This window comes from Quercus robur, chromosome 5 (genome assembly GCF_932294415.1).
Source record: "Quercus robur chromosome 5, dhQueRobu3.1, whole genome shotgun sequence".
In the NCBI taxonomy this organism is placed as follows: domain Eukaryota; kingdom Viridiplantae; phylum Streptophyta; class Magnoliopsida; order Fagales; family Fagaceae; genus Quercus; species Quercus robur.
The window spans coordinates 82,256,100-82,271,694 of record NC_065538.1 but is presented as its reverse complement, the minus strand read 5'-3'; the positions used below and the strand labels follow the sequence as shown (position 1 = coordinate 82,271,694).

The following is a 15,595-nucleotide window of genomic DNA, read 5'->3' as shown; positions in this document are numbered from 1 at the left end:
TAAACACATATATAACTATAAAGCTTAAGTACTTCAAAAAAAACAAAAAAACAAAACAAAACAAAACAAAAATTCAATATATAAACAACCATTATGGTAGGAAAATAGGAGTTTAAAATTTTATCTGCTTTCCCAAGATTTTTCCTCCCTAAGCAAGGTAAGTGAGACATCCAGAAAAGATTGATTGATAACTACTCCCCACCTTTAAAGTATAATATATGTGTGTGTGTGCGTGTGTGTGTGTGTTTTATACATTGTGAATTATAGTATACATGAATTTTTATTTTTATTAATTTTAAGAATTTTATTAAAAAGTAAATAATATGACAATTGTTGGGAATTAGGATTGATTGAAGATAAAATATAATTAATTCTTAACTTGTGCAACAATGTATGAGAATATTCTACATAAATGTTAGTAAATAAAAAATAATATCATAGAATAAAAGAATAAATAATATGACAAGTCCTCTAACAAAGCAACTTAAAAATAATAGAGAGATAGAGTAAGCAAAGTGTCATAAATATACACCTCAAAACACAAAAAGGTACCGATTACAGAGGTAAAAACAAAACCAACAATAACATAATAGGAAAATATTAGCAAACCTCACTAAGTATAGATGATTAGTCTAGCTATCATTGGAACCTTGTACAAAAGCCTTTAAGATATCTTCTAGGATCTAAATAGACCATTATGACTATTTGTCTAGTGAAGGGTGAAAAGATGTGCAGAAAATGTAAGTAAAGTTTATGCACAACCCAAAGAATTTACTAAATAATAAGCATATCTATAGACATATAGCCATATTATTTTAAACGTACATATAAACATATTTATCTTAACCATATTTATAAACATATCAGCAACAATAACTATTTTGTTCAAACACTTATTCAACTTCACTCACTTTGATGTTATTTTGGGAAAATGTTACTTTAAATTTTTGTTTCTTCAACTTCACTCCTAGTGGATTCCACTTTATAGGATGAAGTAAAGTTGAAGAAACAAATTCTATCTTTGAAATAGAGCCATTTTTCCCATTTTAATTGCTATCTAAAAAAAATTATAAACACATACACACACATATATATATATATATATATAACTATAAAACTTACAAACTTACAAACTAATTTTGTTCTCAATTTCGAATAAATTTCCATCATAAGAAGTCATCTCATATTTTTTTTTTTAAATAAACCCCTTCAAATACTATGTAAATCATACATTTGAACATAAATATAATAGTAAAAGTTGTGACACAAGCATAGTGAATTTTATTCATGTTGAAGTTTCCAATATTAGTAACCATATAATTTATACATTCTAATGTTTGTTATATCATATTCATTGGGATTTCTTTTTATGAAGCCACAAAGGATGAAGTTGAATAAAAGTCTTTGAAACTTTTATAACTATTTTCAGTAAATGTTATTTCAAAATTTTGTTTCTTTAACTTCACTCCTAATATTGTTGGTTCCACCTTATAGTATTAAAAAAAAAAAAATCTAGATTTGAAATAAAGCTCTTTTTGCCCCTTTCTATTGCTATCTAAAACAAAATTCTAAATATATATATATATATATAACTAAAATACTTTCGAAACGAATTTTGTTTCCAATGTCTAAACAATTATTAGAGGCTATTTGGTAGGGCTACATAGAGATTTAAATTGGCAACAATAAAAACTTCCGGCGATGATGCATACTCTTTCTAAGCAGGTTAAATAAGATATCCGAATAGGAATCCAAAAAATATATATATATATATATATATATATATATATATATATATATTTATATTTATATATATTTTTTCAATATTTTGTTAATCATAGTATGCCTACATTTTTTTCTCAATTTTAAATTTTAAGAAATTTATAAAAAAGAATTAATAATATGTCAAGTTGGGAACTTGGCAAATTGATTGAGGAATAAAATAGAACTAGCTACTAACTTGTGCAGCAATGTATGAGAAAATTCTCTCTCTCTCTCTCTCTCTCTCTCTCTCTCTCTCTCTCTCTCTCTCTCTCTCTCTCTCTCTCTCTCTCTCTCTCTCTCTCTCTCTCTCTCTCTCTCTCTCTCAAACAACTAGTCACTAACCCGTTCTATGCATAGGAATGTTTTAAATCATAAATTTCAAACTTAGAATTTAGTCAACATACCTCATATCCAAACTAATCCTTTTAATTTAATCATAATATACGAAAGAGGTTTGTTGAAAAGTTTCAGAGAATTCAAGTCCTACCCAAGAAAATAGGATTTTATGAATCCTTATATTTGCATAAATCATAATCCAATTTATCCAAACCTATTGTATCTGAAATTTCAACTAAAAATTTTCTCAAATTTGAATCACATACACAAACCAAAATTCAATATACTTACAATTCAAAAGAAACCAATACCGAAAAACCCATTCTAGTCTTTCTTTGCCTTCACTGCTTCTTCTATAAGTGGGTTTGTGGACTCTTTGATTGTGCCATTCTTTTCATTTTTCATCATCATTCAACCTTAATCAAAACCAAAAAGCCAAATATCTAAATCAAAGACAATCAACCCAATAAACTAAATATCTAAATCAAAGACAAAATGCTATACTCACATGCACATATATCATACCAAGACCTCAAAATGATTTATATACAAAGATATAGCATATTATGAATATATCATATGATAACTTTTATACAATTATAATTTGTCATAATCAATTGTGAACTTGAACTATTACAACTCTTTCCAAGATAAAGCAAAATCAAATTGTAACTTATGCATGTTATTTGAAAAGCAAAAGCAATTACTTGTACATGGTGAATCATATGACAAACTTTGTTGGTAGCAAAAGAAAATGGCTAATATGCATTTTCTGGTTTAAGTCTTAGACCAGTTCATTACTTCAATTCTATGTAAATATTTTAATTTTAATCTGGTCTTAGGCTACCAATTATAAAGCTAAGTATCAACAAAGCTCCTAATTTTATCTTTACTTTTAACCCCAGATTCCTCTATGAGTTGGACCAACACCTGGACAAAATTTTAAAGTCTGCATCTTTGGCTAAAATTAAGCTCCCATTTGATCAGGGGAGCATAAGAAAATACAAATACAACTGTGAGTGCCTCCAAGTGTAGAAAAGGATCACTGAGATACTGGCTCTCAGTAGGACCTGGTGATTTCTAGCTTTCCCTATCTGGCTGCCATCAGCCAGCTCTTTACGCTATTGTCATCCAAAATGAATCTTCATTTGCTTCAATGGGCATTAAAGTAATAACTTCATCAGTTCCAATAAAACCCCCTCAATTTGCTACCAGGAAAACTGTGAATTACCTTCTAAATGTGCTTTCAAACTTAAATCCCATTTACACCAATTTTTCCTATTCAAAAATACTTGCCAGGCTTGGGTTTAAGTAACACCTACTATGATTGGTTTGTCAATTGTCAATAGTGTTTTTGGTTTGTCACATGGGTGGTGTTTCAATGTGTTAGTGATTCCTTTGACAACTAAAACCAAGGGACATAAACCATGAAGTTGACTTGAACTAATGTAAGAGTATAACTATCAAATTATCATAAAAGAAAAATGCAAAAGTGAGTGAGACATTTTGTCAAACACATGGTGTACCTCTTCTAAATGGGAATGAAAAGACAGTTTAACAACATGAATCTACCCAAAAAAACACAAAACTGTCAGAGGAAGTTTCAACTTTCAATTCTATGTATATATTCTTATGAGAATAATCTAATCTCATATCAATGTTATAAATAATCAAGCCACATACACATTGTTCTAATCATGTAGAAATTGATGTTTTCCTCCATGTGCTTGATCAAACCAAAGTATTTGAATGATGATGAAATAGAAGGAAACCGCAGGTGGGTCTATGTTGTTACTATAGCTTTCACTATTCTTTCAATTGCACAACCAACTCAGTTGGTCAACATCAGTAAGTCTCCACAACCCTTTTCCAAGTCTCTCTTGCAAGCCCACATATGAATTGAAGGATATGGAAATTCATAGTTTGAACAAATTTGACCATTAAATATCGCTGACCTTCTAAGATAGGGACTAGGTTTAAGTGAGAGGTACAGTGAAGCATTTGAGTAAATATTGAAATAGGGTTTTAGAAATAAATCCTAAAAAAATTATTGATCAAAAGTTCGGGCAAAGTCTGCGTTTGAGCCCTGAGAAAATAGAAGAGAAATAGATGTGAATTGACTGAGAGATTAGGGTTGAATGGCTAAGAAAAGAGGGAGAGGGTAGCTGCTTCGAAAGAGGGAGACAAGATCTCTTGAAAAGAGTCAGGAGAGAGAATTTTTGGTTTAAGGGAAGGAGATGTTAGCATGAGAGATGAGAAGAGGGTTTTTTTTTTTTTTTTTTTTTTTTTTTTTTTTTTTTTTTTTTTTTAAGAAGTATTGAGTTTTGTAATTTGTATTTAATGCTAAAAAACAGTTTTTTTTTAAAAAAAAAAAAAAATAACGCTGATGTGTACAAATGTGGAAACTCTAAAAAAAGTCAAAGGTTTCGATTACACACACACACACACACACACACACACACATATATATATATATATATATATATATATATATTGTATCATTAATAAGTGTTAGTGAATAAAAATTAATATTACAAAATAATACAAAATTAAAAAAAATCCAACAATAATGTGATAAGAAAACATAAACAAACCTCACTAAAAAAAATTGATTAGCATAACTATCCTTGGAACCTTGTATACTAGCCATTAAGAAATCTTTTAGGATTTAAATAGTCGGTTATGACTATACATCTATTAAAGGGTGAAATATTGTGCATAAAACATATGCAAAGTTTATGAATAACCAAAAGAATTTACTAAATAATAAGCATATTTATAGAAACATAACCATATTAATCTTAAACATATTTATAGACATATATATTTTAAGCATATTTACAAACATATCAGTAACAATAATTATTTTATTCAAACACTTATTAAATTTCTCCCACTCTAACGTTATTGTTTAATCCTCTCATCAATTTTCCTCTTATTGAAGATTGAAGTTATATAAATTTGGACTTATAATTGAGTTTTAGAAACTTTGAAAAAAAAAATAAAAACCAAGACCATTGAAACAATATCAAATCACAAGCCCAAGTATGCTGGCCCATTTATAATCCCCAAATTTCACACTTGATTGCTCTTTTTAATATCTAGTGTCTATTTGAGAATTGTTTATTTTAGTATCTTATTCGCATAATGTGAGAAAAAAAGTTAAAAGTTAGCTTATTTTTTAAAAAACTGAAAGTTAGATTATTTGAAACAAAGTAAGACTAAAAATTGTGTGGGACACATAAACTTTGGATAATCTATCTATCTATATATATATATATATATATATATATATAGCTAAAGCTTCTGAAACTCTCACAGTTTTCCAATCAGCATAATATTTAAATATAATTATTTTTGTTTAGTCCAAACTTAACAAGGAGTGAAACTCTATCTTTCTAACAAGTCCAAGTTAAATTCAAACTCATCATTATCATTACGTTGATAATCTATATAAAAATAAAAATTCTAATAGGACTCAAAAAAAAAAAAAAAAAAAAGACTCACGTTGAAAATAAAACTCAAAAAAATAAAAGACTCATTTGAGAGAGAGAGAGAGAGAGAGAGAGAGAGAGAGAGAGAGAGAGAGAGAGAGAGAGAGAGAGAGAGAGAGAGAGACTCCTGTTAGGACTCTCTCTCCTCTCCTCAAAGTCTTAACAATTACCATCTCAAAACCCATCTTAACTTCACTTTAGGATTCCAAAAAAAAAAAAAAAAAAGGTTAGGATTAAGAAAAAAAAGAGGCCTCCTATTAGGAGTCTCTTTTCCCTCCTCAAAACCTTAGCAATAACCATCTTAAAACCCTAAACTTAACTTCACTTTACGATTAAAAATTAAAAAAAAAAAAAAAAAAAAAAAAAAAAACACAAAGACTAACGTAAAAATATATAATTAAAAACGCAAGCAATCTTATTCAATTTTCTTCTCTGACTAATGAATTTTATGTCGAATTTGTTTATATTGTTCTTATTAATAAAATTTCAATTCAACATATGTGGATATTTGTTTATATTGTTATTAATGAATTTTATCTTTTATGTCAAATTTTTAATTTGCTTTCATATGTGCTTGAGATTTTCTTTCTATCTTATTCTTATGTTATGTTTGGAATTGATTTTCTTTTAAGTAATTGGGTTAATCTCCATATTTATATTGACATTTTTTTTCATGGGTTTGGTTTTTGGATTGAAATTTCTACCAATTATTTTTTTATATTGTACATGGCAGATAAAACATTTCTATTTTTTTGGAGAAAAATCAAAGCTGCAACCTATGTCTTCTAGCCTAGGGAATGATAAATTTTTATTTGGTATGTTATATATAAATTTGTTGAATTTGGTTTGGTTTTGAAGTAGAATTTGGGGATTTTATAAATTTTGAGGTATTAGGTCTTGGGGTTTTTGGCCTTTGCGTCTCAATAGGTTGATCTTAGTTCTTCACCTTAAATGCTTTTTATTTAGGTTCATGTGATTTTTTGTTTTCTTATTAAAAGCTATGATTTTTGGTTGATTAATTATTTGTTTGGATTAATTTCAATTAATTATTTGTTTGGATTCAACATAAAAGATAATGGAATTAGATATTATAATTTTGATGTTGCTTCATATTTTAAATTGTCTATATTGTTATTACTACGAGAAAGTCATATTGCTACTCAAATTTGAAACTTGGTATGTCTTCCCCATATCATGGTATCTGTATATATATTTGTAGTTTATATTAGTTTTGAGTATATGTATATATAACTATTGGGAGTTTTGCTTTATTAATTTAAGAATTGTAAATTACTTTGTAAGTTTCGGTAACTATGCACTTGCAACTCTATAACATTCAGTATTAGACAACACTTCTAAACTATGGAAAAATATAGAAGTTAAATATTTCTTCATTTTTTTCAAACTCAATAACTTTTCCGTGCATGTTCGTGACTAGTTTAAACAAAAAGCTAGTTTTTAATCCGTTGCCATACACGTACCTAGTAAATCTCTCTAAAATATATAATAAAAAAGTCCAACTCTGAAAACACGAAAAATAAAAAATTGAATCCTCTCTCCCAGCCAAGAAAGAGGGAGAAAATTTTAAAGGGTTGGCTGACTAGCTCATTTGAACTTTGAAGATTGTACACATAAAGTGATGTGCATTAGAGTCAGCTGAGGTAGACCTTAGCCCATGGTTTAAGTTGTTAAAATTTCATTGCATTTAAACCAGATTTCTATTTTTATCAGAGACCAATACAATGCTTTTTGTCTTAGGGTTTTTCAAATAATACATTTTAGATGTAATTAACTAATTATCATTCTGGCACATTGTAGGAGAGGATGTCACCAAGGCAGTCCTTGCTATTCTGAATGAAGGTACTATCCTTGAATCCATAAACTCCACTTTCATCTCGTTGATACCTAAAGTAAAAAATCCCAATAAAGTCTCTGAATTCAGGCCTATTAGCCTTTGCAATGTTTTCTACAAAATTATTGCTAAGGTGTTGGTGAACCAACTGAAATTTGTACTTCCTCATGTGGTCTCTGAATCTCAAAGTGCTTTCCTTTTAGGCAGATTAATTACTGATAATGTGCTTGTTGCGTTTGAAACCTTACATTATTTAAAAAGGAAAACTCAAGGAAAATCAGGTTACATGGCTCTTAAACTAGACATGAGTAAGGCTTACGATAGAGTTGAGTGGAGTTTCTTAGAAAAAATGATGTTGCATTTGGGGTTCTCAGATAGCTTTGTGTCTATTATTATGTGTGCATTAAATCTATTTCCTATGTTGTGCTTTTTAACGAGGAACCTGTGGGTCACATAAAACCCACTAGGGGGCTCTGCCAAGGCGACCCTTTGTCTCCTTATATGTTCCAGTTGTGTGCAATTGGCCTTCAAGGGCTCCTTCATAAAGCTGAATCTAATGGTGCAATAAGGGGGGTATCTATTTGTCATAATGGACCTCGTGTATCTCACCTTTTCTTTGCAAATGATAGTGTTCTCTTTCTACTGGGCAAAGCAATCTGAATGTCAAGTCATTTTAGACATTTTGGCCACCTATGAAAGAGGTAGTGGGCAGAAAATAAACAAGGATAAAACCAACCTTTTCTTTAGTACCAATACTTCTCTAGATGTGCAAGAAAGTATCCAACAGCTCCTGGGTGTGCCTTCCATAAGAAAATTTGAAAAATACCTGGGCCTTCCGGCCCTTGTGGGTAGAGGGAAAAAAGAAAGTTTTTCTTACATTAAGGAGCGTGTGTGGAATAAGCTTCAAGGGTGGAAAGAAAAACTTCTATCTCAAGCCGATAAAGAGGATTTGATCAAGTCTGTGATACAAGCCATTCCAACCTATGCAATGAGTTGTTTTAAGCTCCCTAAGGGTTTGATCCGCTAGTTGGAGACCATGATTAGAAAATTTTGGTGGGGGTACGGCAATGAGGGAAGGAAAAATCATTGGGTAAGTTGGGAACGCCTATGTGAAGCAAAAGAAAGTGGTGGTATGGGGTACAAAGAGATTGAAAAATTTAATGATGCTTTGTTAGCAAAGCAAGTATGGCGCATGATGCACAACCTGGATTCCCTTAGTTATAAAGTGTTTAAAGCGAGATTTTTCCCTAATTGCTCTATTCTTGAAGCCAATGAATGCATGGTGGGGTCATACGCTTGGAAGATCATCCTTAGTGCTAGAGATGTGGTGAGAAAAGGCATGGTTTGGCGAGTTAGGAATGGCCAATCTGTTTGTATAAGGGAGGATAAGTGGCTGCTTGATCAAGTGTGCAAAACAGTGATGATCCTCCCCCCCCCCCCCCCTCTTCTCTCCCACTTAATGCTAAAGTTTGCACTCTCATTAATCTCGAGTCAGCCACTTGGAGGGTGGATCAAGTCTAGCAATTGTTCACGCCACTTGATGCAAAGTTGATTCTCAGCATCCCCCTTAGTGCTAGACTCCCTCCGGATCGTCTAATATGGTCCCATATGCCAATGGGTGTCTTTACAACCTGAAGTGCTTATAGAATGTTGGCCAATTCAGCTTTGGTCAATAATGCTAGTAGCTCTAACCCAAACCCCCAGAAGCAATTTTGGAGAGGCCTTTGGAAGCTACAAGTTCCAAACAAGGTAAAGGTATTTGCTTGGAGAGCTTGCAACAGAACCTTGGCCACAATGGATAGTCTCATCGGGCGGCACATTGTTGATGTGAATCTGTGCCCAATTTGCAAGGAAGTGGCTGAAGACTCACTGCATATGGTGCTGGACTGCCCCGAGGTGGAACAAGTGTAGAGGGAGCATGGTTGGTTCATCCAAGCCATCTCCTCACTACCGATTGATTTTACTGACCTTCTATCTAGATTTTTGCAGGTTATAAAGGATAACAGAGCTCAGTTGTTCATATGTATGGCGTGGAGTCTTTGGCAACGGCGAAACAAACTGAGGATTAGACTCCCATCTCCTCCACTGAATATGGTTGGCCCTCAAGCTATAAAGTTTCTACAAGACTACCTCGACGCACAAGAAGTCCAAACCACTAGCAACTCCACGGCTAACTCCACGCAATCATGGTGCCCTCCGAGTTCTCTACCATTCAAAGCAAATTTCGACGGCGCAGTATTCAACAATTCCAACTCGGCTGGTGTCGGTGTGATCATCTGTGATAGAAATGAAGAAGTGATAGCAGCCATGTTAGAGCGTATCCCTCTCCCTAACTCAGTGCCGAAGGTTGAAGTAATGGCGTGCAGAAGAGCGGTGAAGTTCACATATGAAGTTGGTATTCATGATATCATTGTTGAAGGAGACTCGTTGACAATGATCCAAGCTTTAAGCCACGGTGGAGTATGTGAGGCCCCATACGGCAACCTTATTGATGACATTTTAGTGCTAGCCTCTAGTCTTTCCACAGTTGAGTTCAAGCATGTTAAAAGGTCTTGTAATAGGGTAGCAGATGCTCTAGCTAAAAAAGCCAAATATAGTGATGTGTTTCAGGCTTGGATGGAGGACTTACCACCTAACATTGCACCCTTGGCTATTTTTGATGTTCATTGATACTTTGTATTTTGGTTTTTCTGTTTTCCAATAAAAGCCTAGACTTGGAGTCTAGTTTCTCAAAAAATAAAAAATAAAAAATAATTTTGTCCTCAAATCATTGCCTAATGCTTCAAAATGATCTCTATAGCACTATCTACATCTTTCTTGCACTGATTGCAAGCATTTTCTGTGGTGATCTTGCAATTCATCTGATTGGCTTAATTTGTTTGGTAATGCTTTCTTTCAAGCCCATTCTTTGGATATGTAAGCTCCATACTCCTCTCCATAAATGCCTTAAACTACTAGCTTGATCTTGTTCTTCTGATACACACAGTAGCCTATACCCGGGAAACCCATTAATCCATTACATTTCGGATCCTCGCTATCCGAGTCAAGCGGTACAACATGTACTCGTTAATTACATCCCGAGTCCGGTGCAACCCAGTAATGTTTCGGTTCAAACCGTTCATATGCAAGCCCCATATGTTCAGTAATACCCAATTGGGGCAGGTCAAATACTAGTTGAGTACCATCATCCGAGTATGGATTAAGTATATGGTGGAGGGATGAGACCAATTACGACAATGTTTGGTGCATATGATGTCTAGAAGTGTGGTTTCAGACGGGGTGAATTAGCAGGCATTTTATGGTGTTGAGAACTTGGGTATAGTTCGGGTGTATTCGGGTATGAAGGTGCCCGGTGGGGAAGATTTGCAAGGCATTGAGTTGGAAGTGAAGCCGGGTCAGGCCTCCTAGTAGTATTTGACCATGAGCCATTTGGCTGTTTGTGTAATATGCGGTAAATTTTCCTTTAAGAACTTAGTCAGACTTTATGAGGTTTGTGTGTGTAATAAAATCATGAGAGTGTAAAATGGTTTTCGAAAACATGGATAGGACACTAATAGCTTGTTTGGATGGAGGGAGGAAGGAGGGGAAGTGAAGGGAAGTAGAGTAAAGTTAGCTAAAAATAAGCAAATTTTGTACTAAATCTACTTTACTCTACTCTACTCCCCATTCCTCTCCCTCAATCCAAACAGACCATAAATTTGCTATAGATATTCTATTTCATTTCTGTTTGTAATTTCTCTTTTACCTCTTTCACTCCATACAGACTATAGGGAGGAAAATTTTCATATGCGTCAGGGGCATAAGACATGTGTCTCATTGATACATAAGCCCCACCAAGATACAATCTCCTATAGAGAATATCTTTTCTTTTCTTTTTTCTTTTTTTTCCTTGACAAAAAGTTATTCATATTATATTTTCTGGAGACTAAAATATAATAAAAAGTACACATCCGAAGTTACAACTTGTTCTATAGAATAATTCTTGGCAGATATTCATATTGGTCAGATTGAAGTGCCATTAAAAACCCAAAGAAATTACGTAAATAAAGTGTGCGTTTGAATACCGCTTATTTTGCTGAAAACTGAAAATTGAAAACAATAAAAAAAAAAATCATTTTTCGGTTACTGTTCACTTTTAAAATTACTGTTTATGCCTGATTGCACTGTTCATGAGGCGCTGAGCTAAAAAAAAAAAAATGAAATGAAAAACGCATAAAACGTGGACGAGAGACGCACAAAACAAACAGACCTAAAGTAGATATGTTTGTGCTATAAGAGTAAAGATAAATCATGATTTAATTTTTTTTTTTGGGCTAAAAATCATGATTTGAAGAAACTGATTGAAAGTACACACTAACAATATATCTATAATTGAGTCTAGAAACTTTCAATAAAAAAACTAAGACTATTGAAAATATATCAAATCACAAGCCCAAGTATAGTGGCCATTTTTAAATTAACTATAAGACACATTGAATATTTGACACTACAAGTCATTTAACACGTACAAATCTAGGCCACATAGGTGCCACTATCTATTAATACCCTAATGACAAAAGGATTTAACATATAAAAATAAGTCCAGTTAACGGGTGTACTTAGGATATTTTTTAATTAATTATTCCTAAAAAGTTTTGATACCAGACCTTGTTTGCCACGAGATAGTTACCAGATTTTGTATATCAATGGTGTCATTTGCGATAATAAACTAAATGAAACTTGTCACATCCACTTAACTGGCGACTTGCCTATAATAGCTAACAATTCTTTACCATCTTTGATGGTACGAGCTGCAAAGTGAAAACAAACCCCCCCCCCCCCCCAAAAAAAAAAAAAAAAAAAAAAAACCTATCAATGTGGTGATCGACTGTATGATAACTGATAAGACTTATATATTTTCATTTAGGGTCCGTTTGGATACAACTTATTTTTGCTAAAACTGAAAACTGAAAACACTGTAGCAAAATAATTTTTAAATGTGTAAATAGTGTCGTAGGTCTCATTTTTAATTTTTGTTTTCTAATAAACAGTGCACAAACAGTAATGAACAATGTACAAACAGTGCATGAACAGTGCACTGTCTCCTAAAAGCTGTTGTGCATGAAAAAAAAAAAAAAAAAAAAATAACCCTCAAACGTGAAATGCAGCTCAAAACGTGGATCCAAACACTTACTTAATCTAAAGATCATTTCGGGAGAGTACTTGAAGACTTACATTTTTCCATTGATATAGGCTTTTAACACTAATGATAGATTGGCATAGATGGGCCTTAATTGGGCAAACCTATTTTCAATTATACAGAATCTATGTAGTTTTGAGTCCTCTCCATTTGTAAAGAACAATCAATCATTCATTTTCTTACAATGCAGTGTTGTCTATTATCTAAACACCAATTGTAGGTCAAATTGGTCAAATCTCATCATATGATAAGTCTCATTTTTTCAACGTTGAGTTAAATCAGTACTTACAAGATTCTTAATATCTAGTGGAACATCTGTCATCTAGACTTATATAACTAGATGCCAATTTTGCTCATCTAGCTAGAGCATGTGCTATGCTATTCCCTTGTTTGTTAACATGAGAAAAACCGTAGTCCTTTCATACCTTGAATCAAAGCCACAGCATCATTTACAATGTGCTCAAAGTGAGCTCATTGAGCTGATCTTCCCTGAAGATCTTCAATAATACGTGTAGAGTCACCTTCAAAAGTTTGCCTCTGTAAGCCCAATCTCTCTTGTAAAAATAATGACCTTATTTGATGCTAATGCTTCAACCATATCAACTGAGTTGGGCAGGGGAATTTTCTATACCAGGGTAACCATGATTAATCCATCATAGTTGCAAATAACAACTCCTATGCCAGCTTCATTAGTATCTTCGAATTTTGTTTTGTAATATCCATACCGCACGAATAGATGGTTTGTTTGTTGAATTGTGGCGTTGGTATTCCTCAAATTTTATTTTATTTTATTTTTTTTAACTGCACAGACCAGGTTCACTGGAACAACTTAATGATTTTGCCGCATTGCATTCTGTCTGTACCAAATGCTCCAGACTGACATAGCAAATAAATCTTTGTTTCTGTTCTCCCTTAAGATGAAACCCACCACATCGATGAACTGGGACATTGCACGAATTTCCTGAATTGCCCATTTGAATTCCTCTTCCCAAATTGGTCTAATATAATTACATGACCACAAAAAGGCATGTATAGCACTCCTACATCATTCTTGCACTGATTGAAGGCATTTTCTGGGGTGATTTTGCGATTCATCAAGTTGGCTTTGGTTGTTAATGCTTCCTTACAAGCCTTCATAGGAAATATTTGACTTTATTTGGGATGTGTAAGCTCCATACTCCTCTCCATAAATGCTTTAAACCATTATATATCATTAGAACTGCTAGCTTGATCTTGTTCTTCAGATACACACAGCAGCCTATAACCTGATTTCACCTAGTATTGACCATCTTTTGATAATGGCCAAATAAGAATATCTCCAAAAGTATAATCGGGTAGAGGAAGTGACTTGATGCTTGATGCTTCAAATGGGAAAAATTTTCTATCAACCAAATCTGCATTTCAACCTCTCGTATCCTTATCAATAAGAGAGCTTACAGTAGCATCCGGCTCAGTTTTGCCTATCAGAGCTTACAGTAGTTCATTGATCAGTCGTTACGTAATTTTAATTGAATGATGTGATATGGAGATGAAGTGATCAAGTTTCCTATTAAGAAAACTTAAAAATATAATTGGTTTCGAGTTGTTTTGTTTTGAAACTGATATGGTAAGGAAAAAAAAATCAATATATATCCATAATTTATATATAAATACTATAAAACCAAAGTCTTGACTTTCTGTTGACCTCATAATATGTTGCCACCTTAGCTTTGCTAGCTCCACAATTTTCCACATCAACATTTTTTATTTCTATTTTTAAGTCTAATTTATTTATTTTGATATTTTACCAAATCTATTGCGCAACTCCTCTTATGCGAGTCGCTTTCTCTCTGAAAGCTCGTATTTGTGTTAAAACACAAGAGCTTGTTCGGGCCTCCAATTAAAAATTACGGCTAGATTACTTTTACTCTAACTTAGACTAAGTGCAGAACAAGAGTAAATTAGCGCAATGAACTAATAACATTACTCTAAGCCATATTCATCCATCAACAACAACAACAACAACAACAACAAAATGAAAGCTTAAAGAGTAAGAAAGAGAGATGCAAACACAAGATAACACCGAGACGTGTTATTGAAGAGGAAACCGAAGAACTCGGAGAAAAACCTCTCCGCGACCCTCCAAGTCAAAATCGATCTACTAAAGAATAAAGTTGGAGTACACGAATAATAAAAGACCCTCCAAGCCTAGTTTACCCTATGTACTTGAACCTTCCAAGCTCTTGCTACCAACTGACTTTACAAAGTCTTGTCTTCTCCAGCTTTCCGGATCCCGCAATTCAACCCGATTGTTTCTGTCAATAAATGGCTCCTTCCAATACTTTTCAGCAGCACCAAAAATCTCACTTAACACTCAAAATGGGTGTGGTGAGTATTTGGGCTAGCAACCTCTCAAAGATCTAGAGATGGAGAGGTAAGAGCTGAGGAAAACCACAAGGAAATGTGTAGATGATTGTGGGTATAACAATCTCTAACTCTCAAGTATATTTTCTAAGGTTTTCTCTTTGAAAAGCACTCCTTACAATTTGTGGATAATGAGGGTAGTGTGGGTAAAAACTTGGTAAAGCAAATACAACTTTTTGCCAAATAGAGACTTTTGCGAGTCCTTCATGGGTTGGCCCTTCTCTCGAGACAGTCGCGAAAATGATAGCTTGGCATGACTCTTCGTCTTCCAGTCATGTGCTCCACACATGACCTTTTCGTGGGTTGCTTCTCGCAAGCTACTAGTGAGCCAGTCTCGAAATCCACATATTCAACTCTTGAAGCTTGATTCTTCACCGTTCTTTCACACTCATCCCTTACAAATAAATCCACATACATACAAGGAAAATTATTGAAGAAATTACTAAAAGCTCGAATTTGTGTGAAAACACAAGAGCTATTTAGACCCCAAATTAAAATTACAGCACGATTGATTTTACTCTAACTTAAACTAAGTGCGAAATAGAGTAAATGCGAGTGGATAAACAA

The 15,595-nt window shown here is 33.2% G+C and overlaps 1 long non-coding RNA gene across 2 annotated transcripts in view; it reads left to right on the top strand.

Annotated features, from left to right (window-relative positions):
- The first annotated feature begins 6,810 nt into the window (after positions 1-6,810).
- Positions 6,811-15,595, top strand: part of LOC126727382 (uncharacterized) — a 29,427-nt gene continuing 20,642 nt past the window's right edge. For both annotated transcript variants that reach the window (XR_007656232.1, XR_007656233.1), the window contains exon 1: positions 6,811-7,454. This is a non-coding gene — a long non-coding RNA (uncharacterized LOC126727382). The remainder of the gene's footprint in view (positions 7,455-15,595) is intronic.